The 18,216-nt window shown below is 44.6% G+C and overlaps 1 protein-coding gene across 8 annotated transcripts in view; it reads right to left on the reverse strand.

Moving 5' to 3' along the window:
• The window catches only part of ELOVL5 (ELOVL fatty acid elongase 5), a 66,080-nt gene that overhangs the window by 26,477 nt on the left and 21,387 nt on the right, over positions 1-18,216 (reverse strand). The gene's annotated exons all lie outside the window — the stretch shown is intronic.

Genomic DNA, 18,216 nt, shown 5'->3' on the forward strand with positions numbered 1-18,216 from the left:
TCAGAGGGGAGAAGGACAGAAACGGATAGAGAGCAGACAGGAGGAAAGTCCATCAGGGCAAACAGGACTGCCATGGGGAGGAAATGGTTCCTCTGTCGGGTGTTTTTATTTATTACTGTCCTAACATGCTTCACGTCCACAGCAAAAAATTCACACATTTAAAATGAAAAGAGGCAGTAAGAAAAATCTCATCATTCTGCTCCAACACAACCCCTCAGACCCACTGTCAGAAGGAGCTTACTGTCCCATTTCTTGGATATACTCCTGGAGGTTTCTCTCCTCTAAGCACAAAAGATGACACATGCTGAATGAGAGTTTCTGTAACTGTTGGTTGCAACCCATTAATATCGATACATGATCAAGCCAACTTTGCATTAAAAAGAACAAACTAATTATCATAATCAGAGTGCTCTGTCCTTAGGTAGGATGAATAAATGCTGCCATGAATCTTCAGTGTTACTGTACCATTATTTATGAGTGTGATGCAAACTACATTCTTACTGAGGTAAGCACAAAAAGAAAAAAGTTGGGAAAACATGTACGCTGAGTACTACGTGTAGTACGACATCTTAGAGATTGTCTCGTAACAGTGGTTAGAGACCTACCTCCATCTTCAAAGATTCTACAGCTCACTACTTGCCCCCCATTTGAGATTTACATTTACAAGTTAGCGAAGCATCTTTTCATCTGTGCGTTTATTTACTATATGTTCTATATGAAAGTCAGGAGGCACATTTTTAACTGTCTTGGTCGTTACTATTACAGAAACAACCACAAGTGTTTTTCCTTCCAAGGGCAAAGGCAAAATTGGTTTCATCAACCAGCAGTTTAATGCAACGTCTCTCCCTTCGCTGGCCACACTGAAGCCTACGTCTTATCCTTTGCCTAATTTCATGGATAACTACCTTAAAGTAGTTTGGAATTACCTAATGGATTCTAATAGTTACAACAACTGAGTCAACCCAGCCTGGTTGCGGGAGGTGCAGGCGTAGCCATCAGTGACATTTTGAAAGCCACAGGTACTAGTGTTCTGGCCCAACATTTGTCCTTCCCTGGGGGTGACTCAGGAGGTCACCTGGCGGACTCCTTTCAGCCAAGAAGCCACCAGCTCCCCACACAACCAAATGCCAACAATTAGACACGCCACCTTTGCCCCTCAGCAGTTATACAACCAGAGAAGCACAAAAGGCTGGCAGGGGGTTAGGTGGTTCCATGCGGGCTCTTTATCAGACAATCTGGGCTTGAAACCCATTGTCTCCACTTACTATAATATGACCTTGGACCATAGGAGTTATTTAACCTCCACCCCGCTGCTGTTGCTGTTTAGTCGCTCAGGTGTGTCTAACTCGCCTGCAACCGCACAGACTGTAGCCCTCCAGGCTCCTCTGTCCATGGAATTCTCCAGGCAAGAATACTGGAGAGGGTTCCCATTTCCCTCTCCAGGGGATCTTCCCGACCCAAAGACTGAACTTGCATCTCTTGCACTGGCAGGACAATTCTTTACTGCTGGGCCACCACAGAAGTCCCTCCCATGTTCCTACCTGCAACATGTGGGAAATAATAATTGCCCCTTGGGGGCAAAAATTCCAGGCTGGGGCAGGAACACACATGCGTAAAATATGTAAAGTAAATGTTGGCATGAAAAAATAAAGCACGGTAAAGGGGATGGGATCGTGGAGCAAAAATTTCCTTTGGAAAATGAAGTTGCCACTTGCAGAAGGTAACCACAGAGCAAAGAGAAAGGGCACTCCAGTTCAAGGGCCGGCTGGGGACAGTGGCCCGGAGACATCTGCCCCCCTCCTCCTGCCCACCAAGGTTCACAGAAATCAACCCCAAGGCGTGGGTAGCATGTGGCCACAGGCTGGCAGGAGAGGCGGCACCTTAGCTGTGCTCACAGCCTGTCCCCACATCCCCTTCACAGTGAGCTCCCCAGCTGCCCAGCCACTGCAGAACAGGACAAAAGGTCCCAGCAAGTGAACTCCTCCCGCTGGGCGGCCCGCCCTGCTGGATGAACTGGGCACTTGCTGAGTGGCCTGTGGGCTGAGCTGTACTCTTTTGTACTTTTCTAATAGAACAGGAGAGGCACGGGGCCCTGCCAAGCCCTTGACACTCTGCCTGGTGATTGGGGATCACGGGAACGGCATGACCCACTTTGCACAATCCAAGTGCACGGCCAGGTCTGCGGCCCGCCCACCCACGGCAGATTCCCATCTTCTGAGCCACTCGTGGGCCGGGAACGTCACTTTACCACCAGAGTCATCCTACTGGTGGCTCCGGGCGAGCTGGGCCACGCAGGCACACAGCTGCTCTGGACAATCGTACTGGCAGGGACCAAGCCCAGGCACTGGGCCCATGCGAGAGGAGCTCTGGTCCTGAGCTCAGCAAAGAATAAGCCATTCTTTGATGTGACTGGTTCCCCACACTGAGACGGGAAAAGGGGATGTCAGTCCTCCCAGGAGGCTGACCGTGCTGACACCAAGCCAAGCATCACCTCCCCACCGTCTTTAACCAGGAGTCCCTGGCACCCGCCCAATCTACAGGGGCTTCCAGAACCACAGGTCATGACGGGGAGGGGTTGGATCCATTAAAGAAAAAAAAAAAAAATCTAACCACGACAGTATCCAAAAGTTCTTCACCAGGTCAAGGGCCACACACACAAAATGATGATAAGGAAAACACGCTAAGGGTCGAAAACAGAGGCGGGTACATTAGAACAGGTTTTGAAGAATCCCTCTTTTACGCACACTTTCCAAAAGACACTGTTGAACATTACTTCCCACTACCAAATTCTAGAGTGTTTCTGGTAACCATGTGGCTGTATTACAGTTGTGTCTCACTGTACGTGCCTCACTAAGAAAAGAAATTACTAACTGGGGCTGGGAATTACTCTGTATTAAAAACAGGATGCGACAGAGTTCAGTGCACCTTCACCTAAATCGAGCATTAATCCTGTGACCCCGGGCAAGTTCCTGGCACATCAACTACGCATTTCAGGATTGAGGTTAGCCTCAGGCCTAACTTCAGGAGAAGTGTCAAAACTGCCAGAGCTCAGAAAATAAAAAACCTGGAAATAGCAGAGTACAAAAGGCCAAAATCCGAACCCCCTAAAGAGAGCCGGGCTCCTGTGGACGATCCATTTGTCCAGGAGTCAGCTCTGCCCAGGAGAAGTGCCAGGTGAGTCACCTGTGTGAGGCTAAACAAGCATTCTTTTCTCACTATGATCCAGAATCACACAGAATTTGCTGGAGGCTTGAAATAAGATACTACAAGTTTCCCAGCAAACCAGTCCGCCCCCCCCCCAACCCCCTTGCTTTCCACTTGGCCCTGGAGAGGGACAACAAGCTGCGAGCAAACAAGGCGGAGGGGGTGGCCACAAGGGAAGGTGGCTGGGCTTAAAGAGAGCTGCTCCTGTCATGGGTCTTGAGATGCAGTTATGAGTCTCAGTTAGAGTGCAAATGCTAACCATCTTGGCCATTTACACCACGAGCTGGAGAAAGCGAGAAAGCGGCTGAGCACACGAAAAGTACCAGGATCTTAAGGTAAATCTGCTTCAAAAGATAACCAAGATTTTTAAAAATTACTATAGGAAAGGAGGTTAATTTTCATAAACCCACAACTAGGCTTCTTGGTGACTCTAAAGCTTAGCAGTGAAGATTTATTTTCAGGGTCAAGCCTTGGTTTCTCTTGCTGCCAAGACAGTGGTACCAGGGAGCAGCTAGTCTGCTTTGAAAGCTCCCTTTTCTGTAAGAAATCAGTCAAGTCACACTGCTCTCGGCAGACACTTAACTACTGTTAACTTCCTCATCATGCCTTGTTCTACTTGTTTACTCATTTAGAATCTCACGGTCCAGCTAAAAATGAGTCAGCTAAGCCAAGCTTCCAGCTCCCCGGGGTCAGGAGGAAGTCTCCCTCCGCTTTCTGTTCTCCGACCCATTCACCCCCTTAACAGTCCACTCCTGTTAAGCAGGCAGGGGAATGCTGTTCAGGTCGCTGCCAACAACACAAAACATTAAATGGTACTTTAATTTGGTAGTCACAACACTGTTTCTTGACTTTACAAAGGTTTTTCTCAGATGGAGAAAATCAGCTCAGGAGTGAGAGGAGGAAGCTAACCACACCTGCTCAGAATGTTCAAATATAAAACTATCCTAAAGACCCTCAAGGGGAAAAACATCAAGTACTTCCAGATAGGAAAGCAAGTTGATGAGAGAATCCCTTCAGAAAGCCGGCACTTAAATAGATGTTAACTCCAGACTACATCCTGGCTTGGAAGAAATTATCCGCCACATCGACAGCAGCCTCCTCCCTCTGACAACTCAGGAATCTGTGCCTTTCCTCCTGCCCCCACAGGTTTCTTATACTTTCTTACCCTCGTTCTAAGGGCACGTCCAACTCCTGTTAATGTTCTGATGGAGTCGTTTTCTCTGGCTGTGTACTGAGAAAGGACATGGCTCTGTCTGGGCTTCAGACAAGTCACTGCAAAGCTGGGGCACCACCAACCCCAGCTGCAGGTCAGCAGTGTGGTTGAAGGCTGAGGCCCTCATTCTGGTGCAACGGACAATCGAGGGGAAGCTAAGTGCTGCCACACTCAAGTATTCCCTTATACAAAAATTAGACAGGTTAGGGACTTCCCTGGTAGTCCAGTGGTTAAAATCTGCCTTCCAATGCCAGGGCCATGGGTTCGATTCCTGGTCAGGGAACTATAATCCCACATGCCATGGGGCAGCTAGAGAGGCCGGTACACCGCAAAGAAAAATCCCGACTGCGGCAACTAAGACCCATCTAAATCAGATAAGTAAATAACTATGAAAGCTTTTTTTAAAATAAAAAAAAAAAAATTAGGTTAAAAGGGAAGCCCCCTCCATTGTCTCCAGCTCCTTGGCTGGCCACCAGTTAACTGAAAAGCACTATTCTAACCATTGCCGGAGAAGGATATTCCATTCTTTTAAAGTGGTGGAGGATCACCCAGGGGCTCTGTTCTTAAATGAATCATCTGTGGTCCTTCCTCCCCATTCTGTCTTTATGCTCTTTCCAAGGCCCAGGTTAGATGTCAAATGATTCCCCCCCCTTGGCCTCTGGTAGCTTCCAGGGGGTATTCTTATTCACAACTAAAGAATACAATATATTATCAAAGTTCTTCTCCTACTAGAAACCCCACCCACCAACCCACTTACCCCACAAGCATCTGGAGAAGGGTTCACTGTAGAAATACTCTTGGATGACTTAATTTTCATTTGAAATCAGGAGAATAAGACAGGTGACATTTGGCTTGGGTTGAAGCACACTGTCATTTAGAAGACAAAGCAAATCTAGACACAGAAAACCCCCTGCCGGTGGATACAGACCGGACTGCTGTGGATGGGTGGAGAGCTCCACTCCCCTGAGGAGCTTAGATAACAGAAACTCATCAATCCACACAAGGCTGAGGGGAGACAAGGCAAAAGGTCAAGCGTTGGGATCAGGTCGTCTGGTGACTGATTTTATTTCTGCGTTCCCGGTGATGCTGAGAATGACTGCCCTTCATGCCCCCAGTCACTGGAAAGGCAGCTGACTCACTAAGTTAACAGATATTTAACAAGCACCTACTGTGTGCTAAGCAGTGTATGCTTGCTAGGAAAACGGCAGAGATGGACATCCCTCTGCCCTCCTGAAACAAAGTGGTAAGCAGTGTATTCACCCATGATGCTTGGATAAGAGACCCTAGAAATTTCTGGTGGCTCAGATGATAAAGAATCTCCCTGCCAATGCAAGAGACCTGGGTTTGATCCCTAGCCTGGGAAGATCCCCTGGAGAAGGGAATAGCAACCCACTCCAGTATTCATGCCTGGAGAATTCCACGGACAGGGGACCCTAGAGGGCTAGTCCATGGGGTTGCAAAGAGTCGGACACAACTGAGCAACTAAGATACAAGACCTGTTTGGGAAGTCAGTGGGAAAATGGTGGCAATTCACCTTGGCCTCATCTTCAGATGCCCATCATTACTTTCACTATCTTAATCAGTGATAAAATTACAGGCTGATGTTTAAAGTGCTGTGATTGTCAGTCACCCTGTAATTATGTGCTCATTTGTTCACAATCCCCATTAAACTCCAAGCTCTTCAAAGGCAGAACCTCTGGCCTTCTCATTTGTATCTTCAGAGCCTGGAGCTATGCCTGACAGACTGCTAATTCCTGGCTGAAAACATGAATGAATAAACCCACAACTCAGAATCACCTAGAAGCTTTAAAAAACAAATTTTTCGGGGACACACTTCTAGAAAATGATTTAGTAGTCAAGGGACTGAGAAATTTTTTTTTTTTTTTTAAGTTCCTTCAGTAATTTTGATGAGTAACCTTCTCTGGGAACCACTTCTGTGTATATAAACTGGGCTTTTGGACACTAGTGAAATCTGCAGCCGACAGTATCCATATTACGTATTACAATGACAGTCTAGACTAGGACAGTAGTCAAGGACAAAATGTTTTTGATCCCTACAAATTAAGTTACAACTCCCTGTTTGTTCTAGCTCTACCAGCAGGAGCAGGGGATGGGGTGGGGAGGTCATCTCTAAGCCCATTAAGTTAGAGGTCAGTTATATTTTAAAAACACAGTATCACGTAGCATATATACCATATAGTCAGCACATATTAAGTAGTGTAAAATCCTTGTTCACTCTGGAATGCTCCCCGGTAGTAGTTGGTGGTTGTGGTTGTTCATGTCCGACTCTCTGCGACCCCATGGACTGTAGCCCATCAGGCTCCTCAGTCCATGGGATTTCCCAGGCAAGAATACTGGAGTGGGTTGTCATTTCCTCCTCCAGGGGATCATCCTGATCCAGGGACTGAACCCAACTCTCCTGGCAGGTGGACTCTTTACCACTGAGCCTCCAGGGAAGCCCTTAACCAGCACTTCCCAGGCTGACAGGTGTCAACGGTGGCCAGGTCTGCAAAGCTCAGCCAGGGAGCATCTGCCTTGCTGCCTGTGACCCCCAGCAGCTGTTCTTGGCACAGGATGGATTCAGTAACCACGTGCCTGGTCACACTAATTCGGGTAATACAAAGGTGTCACCGAGTGGCTGCCAATGCCAGAACTCACGGCACATACCTGCCCTCAGCCGACTAGACATACTACCTGGAAGGACGCAAGGTGGACAATGGGAAGAATCTGGACCCTGGCCGAGTGGTGGGCTCAGGCTCCGTTATTGTCAGTCCTATACTCAGACACTTCTGATCGGTGTCATTTCCTGGATTAGAGGACTGAGGTGTCTTCACATCAACTTGGCATCTGCGGAAGGCAGCCCCTAAGATGGTCCCCAGCGATCCCCTCCTGCACTGGACCGGGGCTGTGGGTGTGACCAGCGGAATACAGCAAAAGGGATTGTGTGTCCCTTCTGGGATGAGGTTATAAGAGCCACTGTGACTGGCATTGTGGTCAGCACGCTGCTCAGATGACTAGCTGCTCCGGGGGGCGCCAGCTGCCCTATTGTGAGCCATTCTGCTCGGGGGCGGGGGGTATGCACAAAGAAACCGAGGCCTCTCCCAATGACCGCCCCATGAGTAAGGAAGTGGACCCTCTGGCCTGGGCCTGCCGGTGACTGCGGCCCCACAGCCAACTCATCACAGAGCCTGAGCCAGAACCACCCAGCTCAGCCTCTCTGGGCCTCCTGACCCTCAGAGACTGTGTGGGATAATAAATGTCTGCTGTTTTAAGCTGCTGAATTCTGCAGTAACCTGTTACTTAGCAATAGAGTAAACTAACAGGTCAGTGGGGTTAGAGGGGGTGTTTCAAAGCCAACTCCCCTTTCCCTTGCTGATTTTCCTTCTGGTTACCACACTCAACTGAGGCACCAACTAGAAACATGGCCCCAACACACACACACACAGACACACACACACACAGACACACACCTTGATTTAACTAGAACCTGGAAGGAAATGAAAAGGCTTGTATACTCTAAAGCACAGAATCTGGTTATGAAAAGAGTATAAAACTTTCATTGCTAGTCTGAAGCTTGACAGACAAGGAATCTAACATTTATTATCTATTACACACCCAGAATTTCAAAGGCTCAGTGGAAACTTATCCCCATTTTTTACATGAGGAAATTAAAGTTCAGAGACTTTGAGTAACCTGGCCAAACAACAAACAGTTCCATTTAGTTATCTGCAGGTTTATATGACTTAAAGCAGCCAGGTGTCCTAGTTTATTGGAACTTGGTTTCCTGGGACTCAATATGAGGGAAAGAAAAAGGCACATTAGGATAAGAGTCAGTTACTCTACTATGTATGAATCTTGTGCTCTCCGCAAACCACCACACAGCTGACTTTTTTTTAAAAAGTACTTCTTAAAGCTATCATTTTGACAGCTTGTGATCTGCAATGAATTTTGAAATGTCACCAATGAAAAAGAAAACCACAAGCCTTTCTAGCCTTTAATCTCACAGGATCCAAGACTTTTTTCCCGCAAAAAAGTAAAACAATTCCTGTTATGATAAAAGCCAGCAAGGAAAATTTTCAGCCTGAGTTTCTGCAATTGGGTCCACAGAGGATGAGTAGGCAATGACTCACCACATCCAGCCTCCTGGGCCCTTGAAGATATGCACCCAAGTCAGGTGCTCTGGCATGAGGTGCAGGCAGGGCCACAGTCTCCTCTTCCTCTACACAAGCCCAGAGAGAGCCTGCTGACCCCACTGGCAAGTCCTCTATTAGTGCCCAAGGGATCTCCCTACGTGGTAGGTCAGGGGGCTACCAGTCAGCAAGGTAGTACCATCCCAATAGCTCTGGTCCTTTCACTTTTAAAAAGATCCATGTAACACCCACCAGAATGCTGTAATCATAAACACAGTTGTCGGTGAGGACATGGAGAAACTGGAACACGCATACATCATTTGGGACTGTCAAATCATACATCTGATGTGGAAAATAGCTTGGTGGGTCCTAAAAAAGTGAAACACAGAGCTACCATATGATCCAGTAATTCTATTCCTAGGTAAGCGCAGAAGAAATGAAGACAGATGTTCACATAAAAACCTGCACACAAATATTCACAGCAGCGATATTTAAAATAGCCTCACCAAAAAGGTGAAACCCCAATTTCCACCAACTGATGAATAAATAAAAGGCGGTATTGTATGTTTTTCATTCGTAAAAAGGAATGAAGTACCGATGCATACTGCAACACAGACGAACCTTGAAAACATTATGCTAAATTACACAAGTCGGACACAAAAGGTCACATATTATACAATTCCATTTTGTAGGCAATGTCCAGAATAGGCAAATCCATACAGACAGAAAGTGCATTAGTGGTTGCCAGGGGCTGGGGAGAGAAGGATGGGAAATAACTGCCCATGTGTATGGGGTTTTTGAGGTAATGACAATGCTCTGGAATTAGATGCACTTAAAATTAAAAATAAACATTAAAAAAACAGAGATATTTTTAAAAAGCCTTAAAATTCTGCATTCTTAAGCTCACTTGTAGAAGTCCTTATACTAATAAAATAAAAGCAGAAGTGCATTAGGATTTACTTATACGATTGTCATCAGTGATAGCAGCAGCAGAAAAATTGGGGGGACCTTTAAATTTAAATATCCATCTAAAAGAAATTTGCTAAATTATGGGACAGGCACACAATTAAACAGTATGTTGTTATTAAAATGAAGCTCCCGGGCATGTATCCCACAGAAAAGACTGACGTTCCCACAAAAGCCTGTACATAAATGCTCAGAGCAGCTTTATCTGTAACCGCACCAAATCAGAAACACCCAAGGTGGTCCTCAAAAGGTAATTAAACAAACCCTGGGTACATCCACATCAGGGAATACTTCTCAGCAACAAAAAGAACACATTGCTGATACACGTAACAACCCAGATGAATCCCCAGAGAGCTAATGTGAGCGGAAAAAAGCCAACCCCCTTATATAACATTTTGAAATGACAAAATTACAGAGATGGAAAAGAGATAAGTGGTTGCCAGGGGTTAGAGATGGAGTGAAGGCAGGAAAGAAGGGATGTGACTATAAAAAGGCAACATGTGCGGATGGAAACATTTTACTTCTTTTCTCTAACAATGTCAGCAACTGGTTGTGGTACCAAACTACAGTTCTGCACCATGCCACCAGGGAGAAGGAATTAAGTAAAGGGTACTTGGGCTCTAGAATCTCTGTTATTTCTTACAACTGCTTCTCAACCTGAAATTACCTCAAAATAAGAAATCACATTTTTTTAAAAAGATCCACAAAAGTGAGCAAAAACAACAACAGCCCAGTAAGCAACCGACGTTTTAAACAATTCAAACACCTCCCTCGCACCGCCCACTGACACAGAGTTGTCACCTTCTGGCATCCTAAAAGTTTCTGCCAGAAGGGAACAGTGTGAATTATGACCTCATTCATGAAAACTTAACCTTTCACCTAAATGTTGGAGTTCCCAGTACTTTAATTTTCATATCTAATTTAGTTTTCCAATATGATTTACCCAGACTACGCAGGTGATGGGAGTACTATTTGAGCAGTTTAATGTTGTTTTTTTTTTGGCAGTGCCTCTCGGTATATAGGATGTTAGTTCCCTGAGCAGGGATTGAACCTATGCCCCCTGCCGTGGAAGGATGGAGTCTTAACTACTGGACTGCCAGGAAAGTCCCCAGTCTAATGTTCTGACTAACTTCAAGGGACCATACCTCTCACACAGGCTTGTTTTCAGAGAGTAGGAAAATCATTAAGCATACCAAATAAAATCTTCCCAAATAAAATCAAAGCTTTGATGATTTGGGGGCATTCTGTGATCCTGAAGGGTTCTAGAGTCCAAATTCTGAACGTCCCATCAAATCTAACAGAACCATGGATGAAAGCAGGCATAGATAACTAGGATACATCTGTAAATCTATTATGCTTGTCTGGTTTAAATACGAACTTCATGTCCTCCGTTACTTCTGTGCCATTTTCTATTCTCCTACACAGAACACAGGAAACTTTAGGTATCAATACAGTTTCGAGCTGTCACATTCTAGATGCTTTTTTATTAAAATATCAAGAAAAGCTTATTCCATTATGGAAAATAAAAACTGCTTTCTTCTATCTCTGGGGCCATTTTCTTGTCCATCCAGTGAAAAGCACAAAACGGTGAAGAAGCACTTTTATCAAGTGGAGGAGTCCTACTGTTCTGGGATCCCAGTTTCCTGGGTGTGTGCGGTGTAGGTGGCAAGTCCTATCCTGCAGGGGGCCCTGGTGTCCCTGGATGGGAAGGAGGCTTCGACACCCACAACTGCCCAGAGCACAGACACCGGCGAGCAAGGGCTGTGGGGACTTCTGTAACCCTCTCTGGAAATTCTCCAGCAAGATTAGATCTCTTCTGAGCAAAGCTTTTCTCCTTTTCACCAAGCGCTACTTTCAACGATTGTGCCACTGTGTTTAAAACCCCCTTGGCGACCACTAAAAGTGAAATACAGAGAATGAGGCCCTAAGGTGATTCCATTTTAGTGGAACTCCAAGTATTTCAGCAAGTCACATGAGTGTAACTGAATATTCTGACTGGCTAAGAACAAGATTTTCCCTTCATTTCAATTCTCCCCAAGTAACAGCATTCAACTCCAAGCCGTCATAAAAGTCATTTTGCTGTAACAAAATGAAGATTCAGAAGCCAGTGACTGGATTAGCATGAAGTCAATTAGGTGCCCACCTACAGCCAGAACATGGAAAGCGAGGCACTAACAGGTCTGAAAGTGAAAATGAAGGACACAGTTAAGGAGGAGAAAAACATATTTATGTATAGAACTTGCAAGACATCTTTCCAGGAGAGCTCAGTCAGGAAATTTCAAGAAAAGAATTTAGGCGGTAAAATGGCACACGTTACTATTTAGCAACAGGCCTTTCATGGGCATCAAATGTGTTTAAGGAATCACGGTAAAGGCAGAGATAGGCAATGTGGTCCGTTGATCAGAAATTGAGCTATTGTCTAGCTGGAACTCAACAATCTTAGCTCATTTAAAAACACAAATGTTCCAAGACAAGACATTTAACTGGGGGGGAAGGGACAGATATAAAAGAATACATGATATCCTACTTTGACCTGGGAAAATTATCACATATTCCTAGAAAGAACCAAATAAATGCACTTGAAGAAAATTAATAGGACTACAGAAGCAGTGACATGTTGAAAATGTATTATGGCTTTCTCCAATGATGATCTTCATATACATGAACAATTTAATATATACCCTCAGGTTGGAGAAGGGAAGGGAGTGTGTCTTGTTAGCTCAGACTGCTATAACAAAAATACTATAGACAGGTGGTTTAAACAACAGACCTTTAATTCTCACAGTTTGAGGGGCTGGCAAGACCAAGGTCAAAGTTCATTGAAACCTTTCCCAAAGGCCTCACCTCCAAATACCATGGCACTGAGAGTTAGGGTTTCAGCATATGAACCATGGAAGGGAGGGCGGGGTGGAATGGAGGCACACAAACATTCTGTCTGTAATAACAAAGAGGTGGTTTTAAGAGATAAAGGGAATGACTGTTTACAGAGTCTAAAGAAAATTGCTACTTTTAAAAAACCTAGCCTCTAAAGTGAATCATTTTCATTCATTCACTCCCTCAAGTTATCAAAACACATAATCTCTACTTTACAAAAGGGCTGCGTTCCAGATAGTCGATGTTCTTCCATGCATCCTCAGCCGTGTCCAACTCTCTGAGACCCCATGGACTGTAGCCTGCCAGGCTCCACTGTCATGGAACTTTCCAGGCAAGAAAACTGAAGTGGGTTGCTATTTCCTTCTCCAGAGGATCTTCCCAATCCAGGGATCAGTCTGTCTTTTACGTCCTCTGAATAGGCAGGCAGATTCTTCACCACTGTGCCACGCTGGGCAGCCCTGTGATCCAGATGTTAATTTATAAACTAGTCATCTGGCATTTGGAAAATTCTATTTTCTGTATTCTATTTTCCATAGAAATTGTGATATTTGTAGCTCTAGACCTTTTGGGGATTCCACTCCAACTGTAAAAATATGATTAAAGCAAAAGTTAAAAAAAAAAAAAAAGGTGACCTCTCTATCCCCAGATGACAGAGAGTTTGGGTAAAACTGACAGAGTCTCCCCACATCCTAGGAACCCTCAATTCCCAAATTAGGAGCCCTAGCTGTAAACAGATCTCCAGATGGGCCCTAAACTAATACTGAACTGATAATGAAGTGCCAACTAGTCCTACAAGAAAAAAATCTTGCGAAACGTGTGTGTCATGTGGGTTATTACCTTCTGGGTTCTGACACTTTCACACTATAGTATGATCTTCAGTAGGCTGTACAGACTTCAGTTTATTGATCTATAAACATGTGTAATAATGCCTTCATCCCACAGGATTCTTGTGAGATTATAAGAGACACTTGGGGGCAATGCACGGGCACCTCAATTCAACTCCAAGCTGTCAAGACACACGTGGCAGCTGTTTTTATGATCATCAAACATACATTCACGGCATTCTGGGAGGGACTGGGACACGGACCATAGGACAGTACAGCCGCCTCCAGAGAAGTCAGAGTCTCACGGGAGAGAGAAGAGGTAACTAACAAGCTGAAGGAGATGCCCTGACAAAGGATGTGCAGATTCTACGCAGGGACCAGTGGGTCACAGGGGCACGTGTGAGGCTTGCCAGTGGGAAATGGGATGGGAGGAGGAGAGAGGAAAGTGAAAACCTATGTTGGAGAAGCAGGTAAGAGTGCTAGTGTTTGCTTTTAAACTGGGGGTGGGTGGAAGGCTGGAAAGAGGGTGATTATCAAGGCTGTCAGAAGACTGCCACAATAGTCCACGCAGGAGATGGAGGCACTGTGAGGCCATGGCAGGGGAGGGAATCAGGCAGGGGCCACAGGAGAGATGGCAGGAAGGCGAGGTGAGGGAGAGGAGGAAACCCACGGGTTCTGACTCTGCACCCCACAGGCAGCATAGTCAATGAGTCAGGGAGCACAGAGTCATAGGGGTGGGGGGAAGGGAAATAGGGAAATTCTGAGGATCTTAGAAATGTGCTGTCAGCTACTAATTATATTCATCACAGACCCATCGTGCCTGCTGAGTCAGGAGGCAGGCCGTGCACTGAGTTACTGAGTGCAAACTAGTGAACGTTCTCTGTAATGACATGTTCTCTTGTAAGAAAAGTCTGCAAGATGAACTGGGCACTGAGTCTGTCATGTTAAGTATAAGAAGTTCAAGGTTAAATAAGCTGGGACCTAAGCCACACATGTGTTTAGGGATTTGTGCTCTTGCTAAGAAAACACTAAGCCAGCTATGCTCTAACCTGAATTACACACTTGAGGGAGGTTGAATTATTTAGCAAATTGCTATTTCGCTCCACTAAATGGTGTGCTAATGACTGCTAACGAAAAAGTTTTCCAAAGTTACTCCCCCATCCCATCTCTCCAAAAGAATCTGAAAGCCACTTAGGACAGCCCAGCCCACCTTTTCAAATGATTTTTCTTATTTTCAAGTCCTTTTCTCTGAAGAGCAGCATGATGATACTAATGGCAACTAACAGTCCTTACTATGTGCCAGTCATTCTGCTATAATTGTACGAGGATGGCCTCACTTGACCCCCACCAGCATTTTCCACATCCCCTTCTCACAGGGGAGTACACTGAGGCGGAGGGCAGTTAAGTCCTTTATCCAAGGTCACGTCCATAGCAGGCAGACTGACTCCAGAGGCTGTTCTTTTAACCATCACTCTAGTTTCTATGTTACAATAAAAATAAAAAAGGGATGTTTATTGCAGAAACTTGAAAAAAATCGAAGAGGGCTTTTTTGAGGGGCGGGGGGTGGGGGGAAGGGGTTTATTTTAAAGTAGAAACAAAAAGCCTCTGAGAGTGTGGCAAAATCTACATCCCTCTTTCTGCCATTTACAAACAGAGTGACCTTGGGCAAGCCAACCTCTGAAAGCCTCAATCGCCTCACCTGAAGTATTCCCTGCAAATGGAAGTGCAAATAATACCTAATTGGATGAAATGGTTAGTGTATAGCATTTAGCACAGAGCTATGGTGTTGGAGAAGACTCTTGAGAGTCCCTTGGACTACAAGAGGATCAAATCAGTTGATCCTAAAGGAAATCAGTCCTGAATATTCATTGGAAGGACTGATGCTGAAGCTGAAACTCCAATACTTTGGCCTCCTGATGCAAAGAACTGACTCATTTCAAAAGACCCTGATGCTGGGAAAGATTGAAGGTGGGATGAGAAGGGGATGACAGAGGATGAGATGGTTGGATGGCATCACCGACTTGATGGATGCGAGTTTGAGTAAGCTCTGGGAGTTGGTGATGGACAGGGAAGCCTGGCGTGCTGCGATCCATGGGGTCGCAAAGAGTTGGACATGACTAAGCGACTGAACTAACACTACATAATAAATATAGAAATGAAATACAAATATATTTCACTTCTTTCTGGGCTTTAACAAAGCATATACCTGTATAATCTTGCATTTCAACACTGCAGCAATTACTTTCTTCATAAATCTAATCTAAGCTTCAGAGTAATGTTTATATAAATGCTTTCATTATTCCATTATCAATCATTTAGTCTGTTTCCAAATCTTTAGCATTCTTAAATAACACTGTGATGAACATCTTTGCACATAAAACTTTAATTGTGTATTATTTTCTTGAATGAGATTCCCAGAAGTTGGCCAATTATGTCAAAGAGTCTTCATATAATATATCTTGCAAAATTTCTTTCCAAAACACTTTCACCTATTAATGTTCCCACCTGCAGGGAATTTGTGAGTAGTCTATAAAACTGCATCCTGGCCAGGACTAGGTAATGTTATGAAGGGAAAAGAGGTGTTTTTTTTTAGTCTGATACAACATGTTCTATGTTATTAAGAATATAAATCATACAGAAAGCCTAATAGCTGAAGAAACATCGAATATATGTATGTAGTCATTTCTGGCGAATGGTTGTAAAGGAAAAATAATAAATTCTGTGTATCATCTACTTTCTGAAAGATTGATTTGTGTATGGAAGCTGGTATTTAATTGGTCACTTAAGTTTTTCTGGGCTTCCCTGGTAGCTCAGTTGGTAAAGAATCTGCCTGCAGTGCAAGGGACCCAGGTTCGATCCCTGGGTCGGGAAGATTCCCTGGAGAAGGAAATGGCAACCCACTCCAGTATTCTTGCCTGGAGAATCCCATGGACAGAGGAGCCTGGTGGGCTGCAATCCATGGGGTTGCTAAGAGTTGCACATGACTGAGCGACTCACACAGGTTATTAGTAAATGGAACTTGTCTGCATGCCACAAAGATCCCCCCTTAAGGCCAGGAATTCAGTCTAGCTAATAATTTTTAAACCAAGGAAGCATGCATCTTACACACACAATAGTAATCTTGCACTTAACAAAGTACACACCAAGTGTTTAAGTATCTATTTTGCCTAGGGACATGGGCTATTTCTTAAAAAACAGAATCTACAAACCCAGTCACAAAGGAGCCCCACAGAATTATCAGTAAACCCAGTTCTAGTAACAGAGGCTCATAAAACTAGCTTTTAGAAAGCCAAATGTTTTCTGTGTTTAAGAACTTTAAGTAAGATAGTGCTTCCAGGTGGTTTTTAACTGTGTACATAACATTCTGGAGAGGACAGGCCATTGTTTGCTCATTAGTAGCCAAGCCAGCCAATTCCGTTTATGTCATTAGTATTACTGTCAGTAAAAAGCATCATAATACAGCTTTTTTTTTTTTTCCAAACCCCATGTGGAGGCACTGAGTCAGCAGTCAGAAAAATAGCTTGACTTGCTCACAGAGAAAGTCCCCATGCATTTCACAGGATACAAATGAGAAGCCCCAAGGAGTCCCCTTACCCACACCCAGAACAAAAAAGTTGAACCCAAAGCTTCAACTGAGAATCAACCAACTGCTACTTTCATCGTAAAAATCCTGACGATAAGTGGGCCACCCTTGGGGAAAAGGAAGCCCCAATGAAAGAAAACTTCGACCCACAAAATGTCAGGCGGGCATTGGGATAAGCTACCCCAGGTCTAATAGGATGAAACAGCATTAACTCTGGCCTGATTTGTTCCAGGATCAAACAAACCTTGGATCATCACAGACTGTAATGCCTCACTAATGAGTTAAGAGGATTTCGTTACAAAAATCATAATATTCTTCCTTTAGAGAATCCCCGCCATCAGGGTGGTAAGATCATTAAAAATAAAAAATACAATGATGTTCATGAGAGTAGTAACTGACACTGAATACTCAATGTGTTTAAGTGTCACTCCAGGCACCCTGACATGCACCACCTAGTTCAAATTTTTGTAACCTTGTAAAGGGTCTTTTGCCCATTTTACAGAGGAGGAAACGGAGGCTCACACACTGGAGGGTACTATACATGATGACAGAGCCTGTACTTGCTTCAGAGGATACAAACTAAGTTCTTAACTACTGCTCAAACTAAAATCAGACTAAGTTTACCTTGGCAAGGAAAATACAAAAGGGCATCCAAAAGCCACCTTCAAATATGTGTAACACACTGCTGGGTTCTAAGTAACAAACTAAGGTTTTGTAAGGAATGACTTATGCCCGAGGCATCCTAACCACCAAGACAGAGGCGTGCAAAGCAGAATGTCACTGGGCCCATGGTTACGACACACCTGATTTTGTTTTTCCTCCCCATTCAAATGAATGAGAAAGAAGTTTGGTGTCCTGCACGCAGCATCAGTGCGGTCCTATTAAATCTTATGTAGCAAACCTGGTTAGAAATGATAGAAAAGCAAATAAAAGTGATAAAGTAATTTCAGTGAGGCTATGACTGAAAAAAATCTCACATGGAAACTTCTGGTTTGAGTGCCCTGAGGGATAACATAATATGGAATGAGAAATGTGTCTACCATGTGCAGCCCTGGTTGGTTTCTAGAGCCAAGATGAGTAATGAATCCTCAAATTTCTTTAAAATATTTTTCCAGTAGTCATGTACAGATGTGAGCTGGACCATAAAAAAGGCTGAGCAACGAAGAATTGATGCTTTTGAACTGTGGTGTTGGAGAAGACTCTTGAGAGTCCCTTGGACTGCAAAGAGATCCAACCAGTCCATCCTAAAGGAGATCAGTCCTGGGTGTTCATTGGAAGGACTGACGCTGAAGCTGAAGCTCCAATACTTTGGGCACCTGATGTGAAGAGCTGACTCACTGGAAAAGACCCTGATGGTGGGAAAGATTGAGGGCAGGAGGAGAAGGGGACGACAGAGGAGGAGATGGCTGGATGGCATCACCA

Source organism: Ovis aries, chromosome 20 (genome assembly GCF_016772045.2).
Source record: "Ovis aries strain OAR_USU_Benz2616 breed Rambouillet chromosome 20, ARS-UI_Ramb_v3.0, whole genome shotgun sequence".
NCBI lineage: Eukaryota > Metazoa > Chordata > Mammalia > Artiodactyla > Bovidae > Ovis > Ovis aries.